This window comes from Neoarius graeffei, chromosome 23, assembly GCF_027579695.1.
Source record: "Neoarius graeffei isolate fNeoGra1 chromosome 23, fNeoGra1.pri, whole genome shotgun sequence".
In the NCBI taxonomy this organism is placed as follows: Eukaryota; Metazoa; Chordata; class Actinopteri; order Siluriformes; family Ariidae; genus Neoarius; species Neoarius graeffei.
Window position 1 is genome coordinate 12802864 of NC_083591.1, and position 18693 is coordinate 12821556.

An 18693-nucleotide genomic window follows, 5' to 3' on the forward strand; every position below is an offset into this window, starting at 1 on the left:
CAGACATTGAAAGCAGACCAGTTTTCCGCCAATTACAAGCATTAAAAGGAGTTTGTGTTTATTTGTAATGCACCTCTGTCAAACTGAATGATGTATCGCCAGTTATTTCTATTGTATGCATTGTAATCTGTAGAAAAATTGGACTAGTGTGGAGGAAAAAAAGGAGGAAAAGAGTCATTAGGTTAACTGAGGTGATATATGAACACTTGATTCGGAGCGGATGAGGCGGGGCTTTTCACATGTTCAGTTAATAGTGCTCTGAGAAACAAACTGAAATTGGTTAATTTTACTGCATACATCTGTTTATTATATAGACATGAGTGTTTTACTGCGTTTTAAAATACACCACTCGTATTTATTTATTTATTTATTTATTTTTGCATGAGCTACATCCGGGACATTGAAATTCAAAACTGTGACATACAGTTAGGTCCATATATATTTGGACACTGACACAAATTTTGTTTTTTTACCTGTTTACTGAAACATATTCAAGTTATAGTTATATAATGGACATGGACATAAAGTCCAGACTTTCAGCTTTCATTTGAGGGTATCCACATTAAAATTGGATGAAGGGTTTAGGAGTTTCAGCTCCTTAACATGTGCCACCCTGTTTTTAAAGGGACCAAAAGTAATTGGACAGTTGACTCCAAGGCTATTACATGGGCTGGTGTGGGCACTTCCTTCGTTATGTCATTCTCAATTAAGCAGATAAAAGGCCTGGAGTTGATTTGAGGTGTGGTGCTTGCATTTGGAAGATTTTGCTGTGAAGAAAACATGTGGTCAAAGGAGCTCTCCATGCAGGTGAAACAAGCCATCCTTAAGCTGCAAAAAGAAGAAAAAACCCATCTGAGAAATTGCTACAATATTAGGAGTGGCAAAATCTACAGTTTGGTACATCCTGAGCAAGAAAGCAAGCACTGGTGAACTCATCAATGCAAAAAGACCTGGACGCCCACAGAAGACAACAGTAGTGGATGATCGCGGAATAATTTCCATGGTGAAGAGAAACCCCTTCACAACAGCCAACCAAGTGAACAACACTCTCCAGGAGGTAGGCGCATCAATACCCAAATCTACCATAAAGAGAAGACTGCATGAAAGTAAATACAAAGGGTTCACTGCACGGTGCAAGCCACTCATAAGCCTCAAGAATAAAAAGGCTAGATTGGACTTTGCTAAAAAACATCTAAAAAAGCCAGCACAGTTCTGGAAGAACATTCTTTGGACAGATGAAACCAAGATCAACCTCTACCAGAATGATGGAAAGAAAAAAGTATGGTGAAGGCGTGGTACAGCTCATGATCCAAAGCATACCACATCATCTGTAAAACACGGCGGAGGCAGTGTGATGGCTTGGGCATGCATGGCTGCCAGTGGCACTGGGTCACTAGTGTTTATTGATGATGTGACACAGGACAGAAGCAGCCAGATGAATTCTGAGGTATTCAGAGACATACTGTGTGCTCAAATCCAGCCAAATGCAGCCAAACTGATTGGTCGGCGTTTCATAATACAGATGGACAATGACCCAAAACATAAAGCCAAAGCAACCCAGGAGTTTATTAAAGCAAAGAAGTGGAATATTCTTGAATGGCCAAGTCAGTCACCTGATCTCAACCCAATTGAGCATGCATTTCACTTGTTAAAGACTAAACTTCAGACAGAAAGGCCCACAAACAAACAGCAACTGAAAACCGCTGCAGTAAAGGCCTGGCAGAGCATTAAAAAGGAGGAAACACAGCGTCTGGTGATGTCTGAGTTCAAGACTTCAGGCAGTCATTGCCAACAAAGGGTTTTCAACCAAGTATTAGAAATTAACATTTTATTTACAATTATTTAATTTGTCCAATTACTTTTGAGCCCCTGAAATGAAGGGATTGTGTTTAAAAAAATGCTTTAGTTCCTCACATTTTTATGCAATCATTTTGTTCAACCCACTGAATTAAAGCTGAAAGTCTGAACTTCAGCTGCATCTGAATTGTTTTGTTCAAAATTCATTGTGGTAATGTACAGAACCAAAATTAGAAAAATGTCTCTGTCCAAATATTTATGGACCTAACTGTATGTTACTCGTGAGGAAATTGGGGATTTGTTTTGATAAATTTGGGTACTTTTTGTTTGTGAATGTGTCTATATAATAAGAAAATCACACGTTGGCTTGAAGATATGAAGTTTATCTTCTCATGTTGAAAAACTCTCATTTTTCATACAAAATACATCGTGGATCTGAGTGACGTGTGTGTGTCTGTGTGTATATATATATTGTGTGTGTGTGTATATATATATATATATATATATATATATATATATATATATATATATATATAAAATGTGTGTGTATATATATATATATGTGTATATATATATATATATATATATATATATATATATATATATATATATATATGTGTGTGTATATATAATATGTTATTTACCAGCTGGGAGGTCCGTATCGTGAAATACCATGACCGAGGTCTTGAAAGTACTGACCAAGGCCCTCTGGGCCGAGGCCAGTATTCAAGGCCGAGGTCATGGTATTTCACCATACAGACTGACCTTAAGCTGGGTATTAATATATAAATTTTTTTCTTTACTAAATTCTAAGAGAAAACGAGAGCGCCCGAATGGGAAAACCGAGCCGAGCCTCCATTTTGAATCCTCATTCACGCCTGTAATGCAAATTGCTTCCTCCTCGGTATACAAGTGCACTTCCATGGCAGGAAAAAAACTACATTTTGCCGTCTATGTAGTCCCCTATTTATACAAAATTGAGTCATTCAGGATTCAGCCATGTTTTTGCTCGGCGTTAGCAACAGTTACAGGTTTTTAGCTTTCTCCTGAAATGTTTTCTTTTATTTCTTCTTCCTCAGGGTAGTAAAACTCGCTTTCGCTGTGAAGACTCGTTATCATTATCCATGCTGTAAAATTAATGCTATTATGCTGAGAAATACTGGCAAACATTTTTAAGATTTTTGATAAAAATCTTATAAAAAAGATAAACGTTGACAAAATTTGCTACTATGTTTGTTATTGTTGTGAATGAGCGAGTCGCCAGAGGTCCATAACTGGGGTCTGTATCGTAGGATACGGCCCCGCTCACCAGCCAATCAGAGCGCAGAATTTGATGGAAACTGCACTGCGAAAAAAATTATTAAATAATATTGGCTGGTGTTGAGTAGTATATCAGATATATTCCATTCGGCTAGCGAGATATTGAACTCATCTTCAACTTGTTCAGTATCATGCTAGCTGAATGGAATATATCTGAGATATCATGAAAAAAGCCATTATTATTATTATTATTATTATTATACATTTGATGGAACAGTTATAGATTTTACAAAAAGTTAAGAACAGGGGGGTAACTTGCCAATATTGAATGCTGATTCTGATTGAATGTAATTCAGTGCTCTGTCAATCCAATGTACAAAGTCAAAGTTCTAACAATAAAAATGGTGCAAGTCCAAAAAACTAACTTATATACAAGCAATATCCAGGTTGAAAGTTCAAGCTTAAAGTTACGTTTGGTCGTAGTTAATTGTTACATTGCAGTTGTTCAAAACAAAAGGGCTTTGCTGAGTGAAGTCCACGGGTGAAGTCCTCTTGTCAAAGTCCCTGTCACTTTTCCTCACCTCCAAGTAGAACTTTGACAATATTTCCACTATTGCTCTCTTTTCCAGTTCTTCGATGTCCGTTGATATGTTTTTCTTTTGTAAATATGCATGAAGAATATCCAGTGAAGTTTTGGTAGCCTTTCAAGTGTTCAGCATGTCTTTCTCTTTAAATCTTCTGCTTTTAATGAAGCAAACCTCATGGACATGTTTGTTTACAAACTGTCACAGTCACTCGCGAGTGCAGAAGTTTTATATCTCTGACGCGTCTCTTTTCCAGTTTTCAGTCTCTGTTGGTATGTTTTTTTCTTTTGTAAATATGTGTGAAGAATATACAGTGAAGTTTTGGTAGCCTTTCTGGTGTTCAGCATGTCTTTAGTTTCAGTTTTCAGTTTATTTATTTATTGCTTAAACCTAGCATTGGATCTTCTCTCTTTCTCGGCTGACAAAGAAATGATTTTGTGCATGCGCATATTTCTGCATAAATATGACCTAAAACATCATCAGATTCTCACACAAGTCCTAAAAGTAGATCAAGAGAACCCAGTTAAACAAATGAGACAAATATTATACTTGGTCATTTATTTATTGAGGAAAATGATCCAATATTACATATCTGTGAGTGGCAAAAGTATGTGAACCTTTGCTTTCAGTATCTGGTGTGACCCCCTTGTGCAGCAATAACTGCAGCTAAACGTTTCCGGTAACTGTTGATCAGTCCTGCACACCAGTTTGGAGGAATTTTAGCCCATTCCTCCATACAGAACAGCTTCAACTCTGGGATGTTGGTGGGTTTCCTCACATGAACTGCTCGCTTCAGGTCCTTCCACAACATTTCGATTGGATTAAGATCAGGACTTTGACTTGGCCATTCCAAAACATTAACTTTATTCTTCTTTAACCATTCTTTGGTAGAACAACTTGTGTGCTTAGGGTCATTGTCTTGCTGCGTGACCCACCTTCTCTTGAGATTCAGTTCATGGACAGATGTCCTGACATTTTCCTTTAGAATTTTTGGTATAATTCAGAATTCATTGTTCCATTAATGATGGCAAGCCATCCTGGCCCAGATGCAGCAAAACGGGCCCAAACCATGATACTACCACCACCATGTTTCACAGATGGGATAAGGTTCTTATGCTGGAATGCAGTGTTTTCCTTTCTCCAAACATAAAGCTTCTCATTTAAGCCAAAAAGTTCTATTTTGGTCTCATCCGTCCACTAAACATTTTTCCAATAGCCTTCTGGCTTCTCTACATGAACTTTGTCAAACTGCAGACGAGCAGCAATGTTCTTTTTGGAGAGCAGTGGCTTTCTCCTTGCAACCCTGCCATGCACACCATTGTTGTTCAGTGTTCTCCTGATGGTGGACTCATGAACATTAACATTAGCCAATGTGAGAGAGGCCTTCAGTTGCTTAGAAGTTACCCTGGGGTCCTTTGTGACCCTGTTGACTATTACACGCCTTGCTCTTGGAGTGATCTTTGTTGGTCGACCACTCCTGGGGAGGGTAACAATGGTCTTGAATTTCCTCCATTTGTACACAATCTGTCTGAAGCTAATTTTTACTCATAGTATGGTACAATTGTTGGATTGCCTCTGACGTCACATCTGCCTCATTAAGCTACGGTTACACTGCAGCTCATGATGCTTTGCGATGGGTTATCAATGAAAATGAGGCATTTTTGTGGCAATATACACATGAGCTAAAAGTTGTGATCACACAGTAGGTGAACAATTGACTGTCACACCTTTGAGCACTTGAGTCTGGCACAGCTCAAATCTCCACGTGTGCTCATGGAGCGCATTGTGCGTGCGCTTGGGACCCATTTGTTATGGGAAACACCTGATACTGATTTGAGCAAAGTCTGTACTTGCAGATACAGAAGCTGTTTTCATAGAGGCTTTGCAAAGCATTATCACGTTTGTTTCTATCCATGTTTATAATGTTGTTTAAATAATCTGCTTTTTGATTCCACTTTGCTTTCGTTTGTGTTTTGCTTTTGTAAATATCATGCCTGCTAATAAACACCCTTCCTGCACTTAGATCTGTCTACCGCCGTCTATCTTGTCACTACAAGTCAAGCAAAGTCACAGTGCACAGTTCAAGATAGTCACTACTGTCCTGATCTCCAAATCTTTAACCCAGCCACATATAAAAAGTTGTACTCCTCCATACTCTTCCAGGTTTTCATCTGTGTGTCTGCATAGAGCGACGTCTGCAGCACCAGGTAGTTTGAGATGTCGGGGAACTCAACAAATGGATCATTTTTCAACTCGTAGGAAAAATTCTTCTTTGTTAACTTGTAAGGGTCTAATCCTATTGAGTGGTTTCTGTAGCCACTTCTTTTGAGTGTACTTCTTGGTTTTAATAACTTGCTTGTTTGCTGGACACAAACATGGCAATAAGTTCTTGTGTTAATGGACCAGACTCCACTTTTGGATCATTAATCCCTTTTGACTGAGAATGACCCGCATGCATGGTTTGGCTTCTGGCACATCCATACAGTTTTAAATACAATACCTACAACTAAAAATGGTTGGGTTTTGGGTGGCATGGTGGTGTCGTGGTTAACACTGTCGCTGCACAGCAAGAAGGTTCTGGGTTTGAGCCCAGTGGCTGACAGGAGTCTTTCTGTGTGGAGTTTGCATGTTCTCCCCATGTCTGTGTAGGTTTCCTCCGGGTGCTCTGGTTTCCCCCACAGTCCAAAGACATGTGGTTAGGTTAACATGGGGCAGCCATGGCCTGAGGTTGGGCTGAAGTGCCCTTGAGTAAGGCACCTAACTCTCAACTGCTCCCCAGGCGCTGTAGCATAGCTGCCCACTGCTCTGGGTATGTACATGTGTGTGTGTGTGTGTGTGTGTGTGTGTGTGTGTGTGTGTGTGTGTGTGTGTGTTCACTGCTTCACATGGGTTAAATTTCACTGCGTGCTTGAGTGTCCGTGTGACAAATAAAGGCTTCTTGGCTTGGCTTCTTCTTTTTATTGCATTTATTTAATTCCTGGGCTCCATTTGTAACAGGGAGTGATGTTGCATCCCATTAATACACATTACAACAGACTATTACATTCTAATAGAATAGATGAGGCAAAATAATTGTGGATCTTTTTAATGGGCCCTGACTCGTTCCCAATATGAATAGGTGGGCCTCAAAGCAGAAAAGGCTGCTCGGTATGTTTTAAAATTGTTTATTATCCAAGTATTCAGCAAGAACAAACAAACCTGAGCCAAAGACACATTTGTTAAGGAATTATTACCACATATTTGCTATTAAGGTAAATTATCACTATTATTTGAATATTTTGTTTTGATAGCACACCTCCCAGTAGCACGTGTTGGAAAAGTAATGTTTTAAAAAGACCAGCGTTAATGTGAGAGGATTTACTGTTCAGTGCAGTACATCAGGTGTGACGCGTCTCTCATATTGTCCACAGCAACTGAAGTAGGAGACGACATTTTATACACCGTAGTTTCTCTGTTCTTACTGAACTATCATCAGAAGAGATTTAAGGGACTGACTGAAACCCATTCGTTTTTCACTCAAACATCCTTCTTAAAGGGTTAGCGGTCCAGAATACTTTCCTCCACTGACGCGCTTTCTTGCTCTTTATTTTGTTTTCTGGCACTTTCTTTACTTCTTTCTTTCTTTCTTTTTTCTTTCATTTGTTTTCTTGCTCTGTCTTCACTCTACTTTCATGTTTCATTCAAGCTTTTTCTCTTTCTTTCTTCACTCATCTTTCTTTCGCTCTCCAAGTACTTCTTTTTTCATTCAATCTTTACTTCTTTCTCGTCTCGTCTCGTCTTCTTCCGCTTTATCCGGGACCGGGTCACGGAGGCAGCAGTCTAAGCAGGGAAGCCCAAACTTCCCTTTCCCCAGACACTTTGGCCAGCTCCTCGGGAAGAACACCGAGGCGTTCCCAGGCCAGCCGAGAGACATAGTCCCTCCAGCGTGTCCTGGGTCTTCCCCGGGGCCTCCTCCCGGGGGGACATGCCTGGAACACCTCCCCAGGGAGGCGTCCAGGAGGCAACCGAAAAAGATGCCCGAGCCACCTCAGCTGATTCCTCTCGATGTGGAGGAGCAGCGGCTCTACTCCGAGCTCCTCCCGAGTGACTGTGCTTCTCACCCTATCTCTAAGGGAGCGCCCAGCCACCCTGCGAAGGAAACTCATTTCGGCCGCTTGTATCCGCGATCTTGTTCTTTCGGTCATTACCCAAAGCTCATGACCATAGGTGAGAGTCGGAACGTAGATTGACCGGTAAATTGAGAGCTTCGCCTTTTGGCTCAGCTCCTTCACCACGACGGACCGGTAAAGCGACCGCATCACTGCGGAGGCTGCACCAATCCGCCTGTCAATCTCGCGCTCCATCCTTCCCTCACTCGTGAACAAGATCCCGAGATACTTAAACTCCTCCACTTGAGGCAGGACTTCTCCACCAAAACCCCTATGAAGAAAAAAACGAGGACTGTGACGTCGCCCAGTATGACGCAGCCGGGGCCCCACCCTGGAGCCAGGCCCGGGGTTGGGGCTCATATGCGAGTGCTTGATGGCCGGGCCTTTGCCCATGGGGCCCGGCCGGGCTCAGCCCGAAGAGGTGACGTGGGCCCAACCTCCTGTGGGTTCACCACCCACAGAGGTAGCAGTAGGGGACTGGTGCAGTGTGGATTGGGTAGCAGTCGAAGGCAGGGGCCCCGATGACCTGATCCCCGGACACAGCGGCTGGCTGTTGGGACATGGAATGTCACTTCTTTCTCTTTCTTCACTCATCTTTTTTCTTTCACTCATTTCTTTTCTTTCTTTCACTCTTCTTTTTTGCTCAAGGTTTAGGTCTTTCACTCTTGCTTTCTTGCTCTTTTTTCTTTCACTCATTTCTTTTTTCGTTCAATTTCTTCTTTCTTTCTTCCACTCTGCTTTTTTGCTCAAGGTTTAGGTATTTCACTCTTCCTTTCTTCTGCTTTCTTGCTCACTCTTTCTTCACTCAACTTCTTTCATTCACGCTGCTTCTTATTTCGTTCACTCTGTCACTCTTTACTTCTTTCATTCTCTCTCTCTCTCTCTCTCTCTCTCTCTCTCTCTCTCTCTGTATCTGTCTGCGGTCTCCCTCCCTCACAGCAGCAGAATGATGTATTTAATTCCTGGGATTAATTAATCATTGTCTGTATTTTTTCTCCATTTAGTCTTTCTTTATCTTTCATAGTTCAGTGTATCCTGATGGCCTGTGCGATAAGACTGAAGAATTTGGCTGAGCCGTGTGTGTGTGAAAGAGAGAGATGTAAAATCTCACCCCGTCATTCCTCCACCTGGCTCTGTGTGGAACTGCAGGGAAACAGGATATTAATAGCGCTTTGAGCCAATGTCTCTCATCCTCTCGTCACTGCCGTGTTTCACCAGTGCAAAGGAGATGTATGGGTGTGCATACGTCTGCACACGTTTGACAGGCTGTAAAAGTGTATAGAGAGAGAAGGAGGTTTTAAAAGCTCAGTGGTGTGGAGTGAGCTAATGAGTACAGTGTGTGTTGTAAAAGAGCAGGAAAGATGAAACAAGCAAGAATTAAAGATTAATTGAAAGCAAATGGAAGCAACTAATCGTAAAGAACTGTCAGCTAGACAGAAGCGCTGCTGTGTGTGGTGTAGGCACATCTGGCAAGGGCGGCTTCTTAAAGAATACAGAAGATGGTGTCCTTCATTCAGTCGTCTTGTGTTAGTCAGTTATTCACATATAAACTCGAATCCGAAATGAGAGACTCATGAATCAATGTGAAAGGTCTTTTCATTGTATCCATTTCTCTTTCCATCATGTCCTCAGGGTGAAAAACAAAACAGCAATGGCTTTCATCATGTCGTAGCCAGGAGTAGTCTAGACGCTAGGGTTTTTACCAGAGTGCGAGTGATTGTGCTTTCTTTTTTTTAAACCAGGGTTGCTTAGCTAAGAAAACTGCATATTATGTTTAAAAAAAAAAAAACAGAGGGCAGCATTAACTCTCTGGGGTCTGAGGGTATTTTCTGGTGCTCTAATGATTTTGGTATGCTCTGATTTTGTTGTCAGTTTCAACAAATCTAAGCAGTATTTTCAGTCATATGACTTTCTTTGTGTTCAGCACAAGTTCAGCTACAATAATATGCTGTATATATGTCACGATTGTACTTAAAAAATAACATAAATGAAGATGATGTAAAAAGCAGTTTTAGAACGGTGTTGGAATGTATGCAAAAACATGACCTTACCCATTGTGATGAACCATTTTGGTCACTTGAGGCGATTCTGTTCAGTCTTAGGAATTTATCAAAAACAAACTTCAATCTGCTGCACTGATTTGGACAATTAACTGGCCATCAAAAGATTTATGTCCTATTGTTTTGGGATAAAGGGCTGGCAGTGGGAGGAGTATTCAATGAGAAGAGTAAAAAATTCCATTCCATTCAGTGAGAAAAGTGAAAACCTCTCCTACTGCCAACTCTTAATCCCATCAGGTCAAGTGATCAAAACAGTTCGTCACAATGGGTAAGGTCATGTTTTTTTTTTTTCACACATTCCAACACAGTTCTAAAACTGCTTTTACAACAGGTTCTTTATTTTGGTATTTGACTCTATTCTGTGTGTCTTGAAATAAACTCTTGTACTATTTTACTCAGTTCAGCACCACAACCAACTCGTACACAATTACTCTGTAATTTTACTCCAACTCCAAATTTTACTCTCTAAACTCAAAATAGAGCAAAATTAACTATTTTTGAGGAAAATACTTTTAATTATGGAAAAACTGCTCATTCATTTTTTCCTGTGTACGCACTATAGCGCACGCATATCAACCGATCTGATCATCAGAAATAGAAGAAATATTTACACAGACTCGAGTTGATCTTTGGCTCGATTGAGTCAAAGTTAAAAAAAAGGCACTACTCATCAGTGTTGCAGTTCTCAAGATTGAATTGAATCACTGTCCTGAATCATTAATTGAATCATGCATTGATTCGCTGTCCTGAAATTGAATCATTGCCCTGAATAAAATCCGTGTGCCATCTCTCAACAAGTTTTACCTCCAAATAGTCTAAACTATGGCTGACTGATTTTATCCTGTTTACGGTGGGCGTTCCCATGGCGAAAGAGAAACCAATTGAAACTGAAAGACTGAAAGTGGTTATCATGCCACTACCATGTGAATAGCCTTTTATGAATGCGTAAGTGCGCACTCCGTGCTCCGACTCTGATGTGACTGAGGAAGGTGACAAGTTTCATCTAATTTAGGTAATTTAAAAATATAATATTATTTGGCAGTGGGAAAAGAGGAAAGTGTAAAGTATATAGTTTCTGACAATATGTTTATCATGCTTGTATGATAAAACGTCACAAAGATATTTATCTAAATACATAACCTGCTCATTCTAAACCTGCCACTTGATCCCAGAGGGTTAAATGGATGGATTTCAATGGATGCATTTGCATCACAGGAACCTTTCGAGGAAGCCAGAAAGTTCTGGAAGACCCAGGGGGTATGAACCATTTTGAGTTCTTACTCAAGAGACAGACCTTTTTAATTATGCTAATGAGTCAAATATGAACTACAGTGGGGCAAAAAAGCATTTAGTCAGCCACCAATTGTGCAAGTTCTCCCACTTAAAAAGATGAGAGAGGCCTGTAATTTTCATCATAGGTACACTTCAACTATGAGAGACAGAATGGGGGGAAAGAATCCAGGAAATGACATTGTAGGATTTTTAATGAATTAATTGGTAAATTCCTCGGTAAAATAAGTATTTGGTCACCTACAAACAAGCAAGATTTCTGGCTCTCACAGACCTGTAACTTCTTCTTTAAGAGGCTCCTCTGTCCTCCACTCGTTCCTGTATTAATGGCACCTGTTTGAACTCGTTATCAGTATAAAAGACACCTGTCCACAACCTCAAACAGTCACACTCCAAACTCCACTATGGCCAAGACCAAAGAGCTGTCAAAGGACACCAGAAACAAAATTGTAGACCTGCACCAGGCTGGGAAGACTGAATCTGCAATAGGTAAGCAGCTTGGTGTGAAGAAATCAACTGTGGGAGCAATTATTAGAAAATGGAAGACATACAAGACCACTGATAATCTCCCTCGATCTGGGGCTCCACGCAAGATCTCACCCCGTGGGGTCAAAATGATCACAAGAACGGTGAGCAAAAATCCCAGAACCACACAGGGGGACCTACTGAATGACCTGCAGAGAGCTGGGACCAAAGTAACAAAGGCTACCATCAGTAACACACTACGCCACCAGGGACTCAAATCCTGCAGTGCCAGACGTGTCCCCCTGCTTAAGCCAGTACATGTCCAGGCCCGTCTGAAGTTTGCTAGAGAGCATTTGGATGATCCAGAAGAGGATTGGGAGAATGTTGTATGGTCAGATGAAACCAAAATAGAACTTTTAGGTAAAAACTCAACTTGTCGTGTTTGGAGGAGAAAGAATGCTGAGTTGCATCCAAAGAACACCATACCTACTGTGAAGCATGGGGGTGGAAACATCATGCTTTGGGGCTGTTTTTCTGCAAAGGGACCAGGACAACTGATCTGTGTAAAGGAAAGAATGAATGGGGCCATGTATTGTGAGATTTTGAGTGAAAACCTCCTTCCATCAGCAAGGGCATTGAAGATGAAACGTGGCTGGGTCTTTCAGCATGACAATGATCCCAAACACACTGCCCGGGCAACGAAGGAGTGGCTTCGTAAGAAGCATTTCAAAGTCCTATAGTGGCCTAGCCAGTCTCCAGATCTCAACCCCATAGAAAATCTTTGGAGGGAGTTGAAAGTCCGTGTTGCCCAGCGACAGCCCAAAAACATCACTGCTCTAGAGGAGATCTGCATGGAGGAATGGGCCAAAATGCCAGCAACAGTGTGTGAAAACCTTGTGAAGACTTGCAGAAAACGTTTGACCTCTGTCATTGCCAACAAAGGGTATATAACAAAGTATTGAGATGAACTTTTGTTATTGACCAAATACTTATTTTCCACCATAATTTGCAAATAAATTCTTTAAAAATCAGATAATGTGATTTTCTGGATTTTTTTTCTCATTTTGTCTCTCATAGTTGAGGTATACAGTGGTGCTTGAAAGTTTGTGAACCCATTAGAATTTTCTATATTTCTGCATAAATATGACCTAAAACATCATCAGATTTTCATACAAGTCCTAAAAGTAGATAAAGAGAACCCAGTTAAACAAATGAGACAAAAATATTATACTTGGTAATTTATTTATTGAGGAAAATGAGCCAATATTACATATCTGTGAGTGGCAAAAGTATGTGAACCTCTAGGATTAGCAGTTAATTTGAAAGTGAAAATAAAAGTCAGGTGTTTTCAATCAATGGGATGACAATCAGGTGTGAGTGGGCACCCTGTTTTATTTAAAGAACAGGGATCTATCAAAGTCTGATCTTCACAACACGTTTGTGGAAGTGTATCATGGCACGAACAAAGGAGATTTCTGAGGACCTCAGAAAAAGTGTTGTTGATGCTCATCAGGCTGGAAAAGGTTACAAAATCATCTCTAAAGAGTTTGGACTCCACCAATCCACAGCCAGATAGATTGTGTACAAATGGAGGAAATTTAAGACCATTGTTACCTTCTCCAGGAGTGGTCGACCAACAAAGATCACTCCAAGAGCAAGGCGTGTAATAGCCGGCGAGGTCACAAAGGACCCCAGGGTAACTTCTAAGCAACTGAAGGCCTCTCTCACATTGGCTAATGTTAATGTTCATGAGTCCACCATCAGGAGAACACTGAACAACAATGGTCTGTATGGCAGGGTTGCAAGGAGAAAGCCACTGCTCTCCAAAAAGAACATTGCTGCTCATCTGCAGTTTGCTAAAGATCACATGGACAAGGCAGAAGGCTATTGGAAAAATGTTTTGTGGACGGATGAGATCAAAATAGAACTTTTTGGTTGAAATGAGAAGCGTTATGTTTGGAGAAAGGAAAACACTGCATTCCAGCATAAGAACCTAATCCCATCTGTGAAACATGGTGGTGGTAGTATCATGGTTTGGGCCTGTTTTGCTGCATCTGGGCCAGGACAGCTTGTCATCATTGATGGAACAATGAATTCTGAATTATACCAGCGAATTCTAAAGGAACATGTCAGGACATATGTCCATGAACTGAATCTCAAGAGAAGGTGGGTCATGCAGCAAGACAATGACCCGAAGCACACAAGTCGTTCTACCAAAGAATGGTTAAAGAAGAATAAAGTTAATGTTTTGGAATGGCCAAGTCAAAGTCCTGACATTAATTCAATCGAAATGTTGTGGAAGGACCTGAAGCAAGTAGCTCATGTGAGGAAACCCACCAACATCCCAGAGTTGAAGCTGTTCTGTATGGAGGAATGGGCTAAAATTCCTCCAAGCCGGTGTGCAGGACTGATCAACAGTTACCGGATACGTTTAGTTGCAGTTATTGCTGCACAAAGGGGTCACACCAGATACTGAAAGCAAAGGTTCACATACTTTTGTCACTCACAGATATGTAATATTGGACAATTTCCCTCAATAAATAAATGACCAAGAATAACATTTTTGTCTCATTTGTTTAACTGGGTTCTCTTTATCTACATTTAGGACTTGTGTGAAAATCTGATGATGTTTTAGGTCATATTTATGCAGAAATATAGAAAATTCTAAAGGGTTCACAAACTTTCAAGCACCACTGTACCTATGATGAAAATTACAGGCCTCTCTCATCTTTTTAAGTGGGAGAACTTGCACAATTGGTGACTGACTAAATACTTTTTTGCCCCACTGTAGATGGGCGGCGCAGTGGTGTAGTGGTTAGCACTGTCGCATCACAGCATGAAGGTTCCAGGTTCAAACCTCACAGCTGACGGGGGCCCTTCTGTGTAAAATTTGCATGTTCTCCCCGTATCTGTGTGGGTTTCCTCCGGGTGCTCCAGTTTCCTCCACCATTCAAAGACATGCAAATGAGGTAAAATACCCAGCCACTGGGGTTGTACAAGCCAGTGCATACTTATGGCCCTTTTCCACTACCCTTTTTCAGCTCACTTCAGCCCGACACGGCTCGCGTTTCGACTACCAAAGAACAGCACGACTCAGCTCGCTTCAGCCCTGCTTAGCCCCTAAAACTCGCACCGTTTTGGAGTAGGCCTGAAGCGAGCCAAAGCGAGCTGAGTGAGGCTGGGGGCATGAGCAGACACTCCCCTGTGCACTGATTGGTGAGGAGGAGTGTCCTCACATGCCCACACACGCCCCGCGAGCACGCTGAGATCTGTAAACACCGTAAACCCGGAAGAAGGAGAATTACGAATTACGAGAATTTCTGAAGCCTTATGCGCCTCGCCTCATCTATACGCTCTTGCCAGTATCTGTTGGCGTTGTCGGTGACAACAAGCCACAGCACCAAGACCAGCAACACTAACGACTCCATGTCCTCCATGTTTATTGTTTACTATTCGGGTCGTGAGACTACCGCTTAAAAGATCACTGATGTCACTGTTTGCGCCGCTTAACGACATCACGTGACGTCCACCCGCTTTCGCTAACTCCACCCAATGTGTCCACCCACTTCCAGCCAGCACAGTTCAGCGCGGTTGTAGTCGAAATGCAACTTCAATAGCCCCGCTCAGCTCGACTCAGCCCAACTCAGCACGGCACGGCTCAGCCCGACTCAGCCGTGTTTGTAGTGGAAAAGCGGCATTAGTGCCGGTCTCAAGCCTGGATAGCTTGGGGAGGGTTGCATCAGGAAGGGCATCCGGTGTAAAACCTATGCCAAATCAAATATGCAGAACAGATCCTCTGTGGCAACCCTTAATGGGAGCAGCTGAAAGATGAAGAAGAAAAATGCAAACTACACACAATGACTGACCTGGCTAAATATATATATCAATAGTATATCAATTTATACAATGTGGAATATTATAAACAGGAAAAAATTAGCATATTAAAGTGCATATCCTGGACCAAATTCGTTTTTTTTTTTTTTATATGAAAGTATGTCCCTTTACACACTCATCCAGAAGGGTAATTTTGCACAAGGCCATCTGTCTACAGCAGAATAACAAAACGCGTCTGGAAAAATCCCAAGGGAGTCTGGAGCCAGATTCGTGACGCCACCTGCGGAAGCGCCAGCAGGCTGCAAGAGCTTGCACGGTTTCAGTGCACAGCCTGTGTAGACCAAGTTTAGCAGCTAGCGATTTTGCATTGAAATATGGAATTGTCACCTGAGCGTAATGTTACTTCACCTTTGGATGAAGAATGTAATGTTGCTACACCCTCCTACGATACATCTGTTAACCATTTTAATAATTATGTGATAACGTTGAAGAAATTTGCAGAAAACCACCAGGTCATTTTCTCATAAACAAACCAGCGCTGACGTAGGATTCAGAGGGAGGCGTCCTGCAGATGACATCACGAAAATCAATGTTTGCCGGGAAATCCAAATGGCAAGTTTTTTCAGAGGCGGACCAATTCGCCTCAAATGGCTTGATTTCAACTGAATATTTCTGGTATTGCGCAAGGTAAAAAAAATTGCACAAAATGCAAAATGTGACAGATATTTGACCAAAGTTTAATATAAAATAGGAGAATTACATTGATCTTGCTCCTGAATTTACCCGTGATATGCACTTTAAGCTACATTAATGTTAGCGTCATATTTACGGAAATTCTTTTCCTATGTTTTATTCCTTGGATCAAAATGTGACCATGGCAGGTTAGATCTCATCCTACAAAACTCTGTGTGTTTGTGATTGTTATCAGGGAGACTACTTTGGCCCTCTGGCCCACTGCCCTTCCAAAGTAAACATCAATAAGAGAGTCATTTTAATTATGTTTGGGAATAAAGCAGAGTGGACGAGCCCGACTTTTTCTGTGTTGCTGCAAAGTCTCTCTCTCTCTCTCTCTCTCTCTCTCTCTCTCATGTTTAGCAATCTTAAATAAAGCTATCCAGCTCAGTAACCAGTGAGCAAAAATGAGAAATGAGTCCAAAATAGACTGTCATGCTGTATTTAATGAAACTTTCAGCAAAGAAAACTGACCAGCAGAAGTGGAACCTACCTTTTCCTCTTTTTTCATGTGTCACTTTTTTTTCTTCAAAGGGGAATTATTTTTTTTATACAGTACGTACTCATAAACTAACCTAATCAACCATTACTCAAATCCCCTCAAATTAAAAAACTTCCCAGCCACAGAATGGCCTGATATTTTGGGAGATATTACAAAAATAAACATATATCACAATGACCAAATTTCAGAGGGAACTAAATTTCACCGATTTTATGAAATTGATAGGCTGTCTCACTTTAATAATAATAATAATAATAATAATAATAATAATTTGCCAACAATGTAAAAGCTGTAAAATGATGATGGACTGAGTCACAGTCATCAAATGGTCTCCTTTCTCTCTGAGCTCAAGTTTACTTTTTCTTGTTTCTCATACTTCTGTTCTTTCGAGCGCATGATTAGATAACCAGTTCGCAGCGGTTAGTGAGCAGATCTGTATGGAACGAGCTTTGTTTAGGAGTCTTTTTCACGTCCCATCACCTTCCCGGGAAAGCAGTACTCTTCCAAAATTGGACTGCTTTGCCACTCAGACAGGAAATGAATTGTGCCATTGTTCCAATTCGACTCCAAAATGTCCATCATACCCGAGTCACCTGGGTAGAGATTCATAACTAAGGACTCCCAGTGGTATCCTCCCAATGTCCCCGTCGTCATTTGTCCCTCACCATAGGGCTCTCAGAGAGAAATAGCTGCACAGTAATGGAAGGATAACGAGGTTGTGCAGGCCCGCCACCCTTCTCTCTTCTCATGGACACCAGGGACTACAGGTATGTTTCCGCAGGGTATAGATGATGGACACAGATGTAGCAACTGGCCAGGATCCATGGAGACCATAGACTGTCCTCTCAGCTGAATGCACCGGCTCGGTTTGATTTTGGAGTTTTCCTTCTTCTAGCCTTTGGTTCTAACAAAAGTCTGTCCCACAAGGCAGCAGAGGACTATGCAAGGGCAGGGATGTTCAGTTCCCTACAGTCAAAGACCCGCATACCTGCAAACACTGTAAAAGCTTTTCACTAGAGTGTCTTAATAGCATAATAAACTTTAATTCGGCGCCATCCAGACACTGGATATTAGTATGCAAATTCATGAAAATCAGATAACACGCAGCCTTATTTGCATAAACGAATGCTAATCTTTTGGAAAGACTTCAAACAAAAAGAATACTTGTAAGAATATTATTAACTAATTAGGAATGATTCATTGTGATATCTTACTATTGTTGAAAAAAAAGTGCTCTATTACCTGTAATGTCTTGTTCTGAGTTGAACTAGGAGAGGCTTGTATAAACATTTTCAAGTTACACTTCAACCCTGCTGCAACGAATTCCTTGGGGACGTCCAAATAATTTGTGATACCGAAAAGTTTGTCATCCTGAAACGGACCCACTTATCACACCAAACACTCACTCTTGCGTAAAACAAGACTAACTGTGTTTAATTTATATTCATGCTTAATACACTTACATATTCATGAAGTAAAGGAAATAAGTCACACTCACCGTCATTTCCTTGCCGCATCTTCTTTCTTTTGAGCCCATCATGTTGATTGCAGTGATGGACGAAGTCTCAGAGCTCTTTTTCTTTTTCTTTAAAAGTCTCATTCTCATTATCTCTAGCCACTTTATCCTTCTACAGGGTCGCAGGCAAGCTGGAGCCTATCCCAGCTGACTACGGGCGAAAGGCGGGGTACACCCTGGACAAGTCGCCAGGTCATCACAGGGCTGACACATAGACACAGACAACCATTCACATCTACAGTCAATTTAGAGTCATCAGTTTACCTAACCTGCATGTCTTTGGACTGTGGGGGAAACCGGAGTACCCAGAGGAAACCCACGCGGACATGGGGAGAACATGCAAACTCCACACAGAAAGGCCCTTGCCGGCCACGGGGCTCGAACCTGGACCTTCTTGCTGTGAGGCGACACCGCTAACCACTACACCACCGTGCCGCCCCCTGCTTTAAAAGTTGAAATTAAGCTTTTCAGGATACTATATTCTTTAGACAAATTCGTTACTTTC

The 18693-nt window shown here is 41.4% G+C and overlaps 1 protein-coding gene across 1 annotated transcript in view; it reads left to right on the plus strand.

The window, feature by feature from the left end:
* septin4b (septin 4b) overlaps window positions 1-18693 on the plus strand; it is a 221120-nt gene that overhangs the window by 128914 nt on the left and 73513 nt on the right. The window lies entirely within an intron of this gene.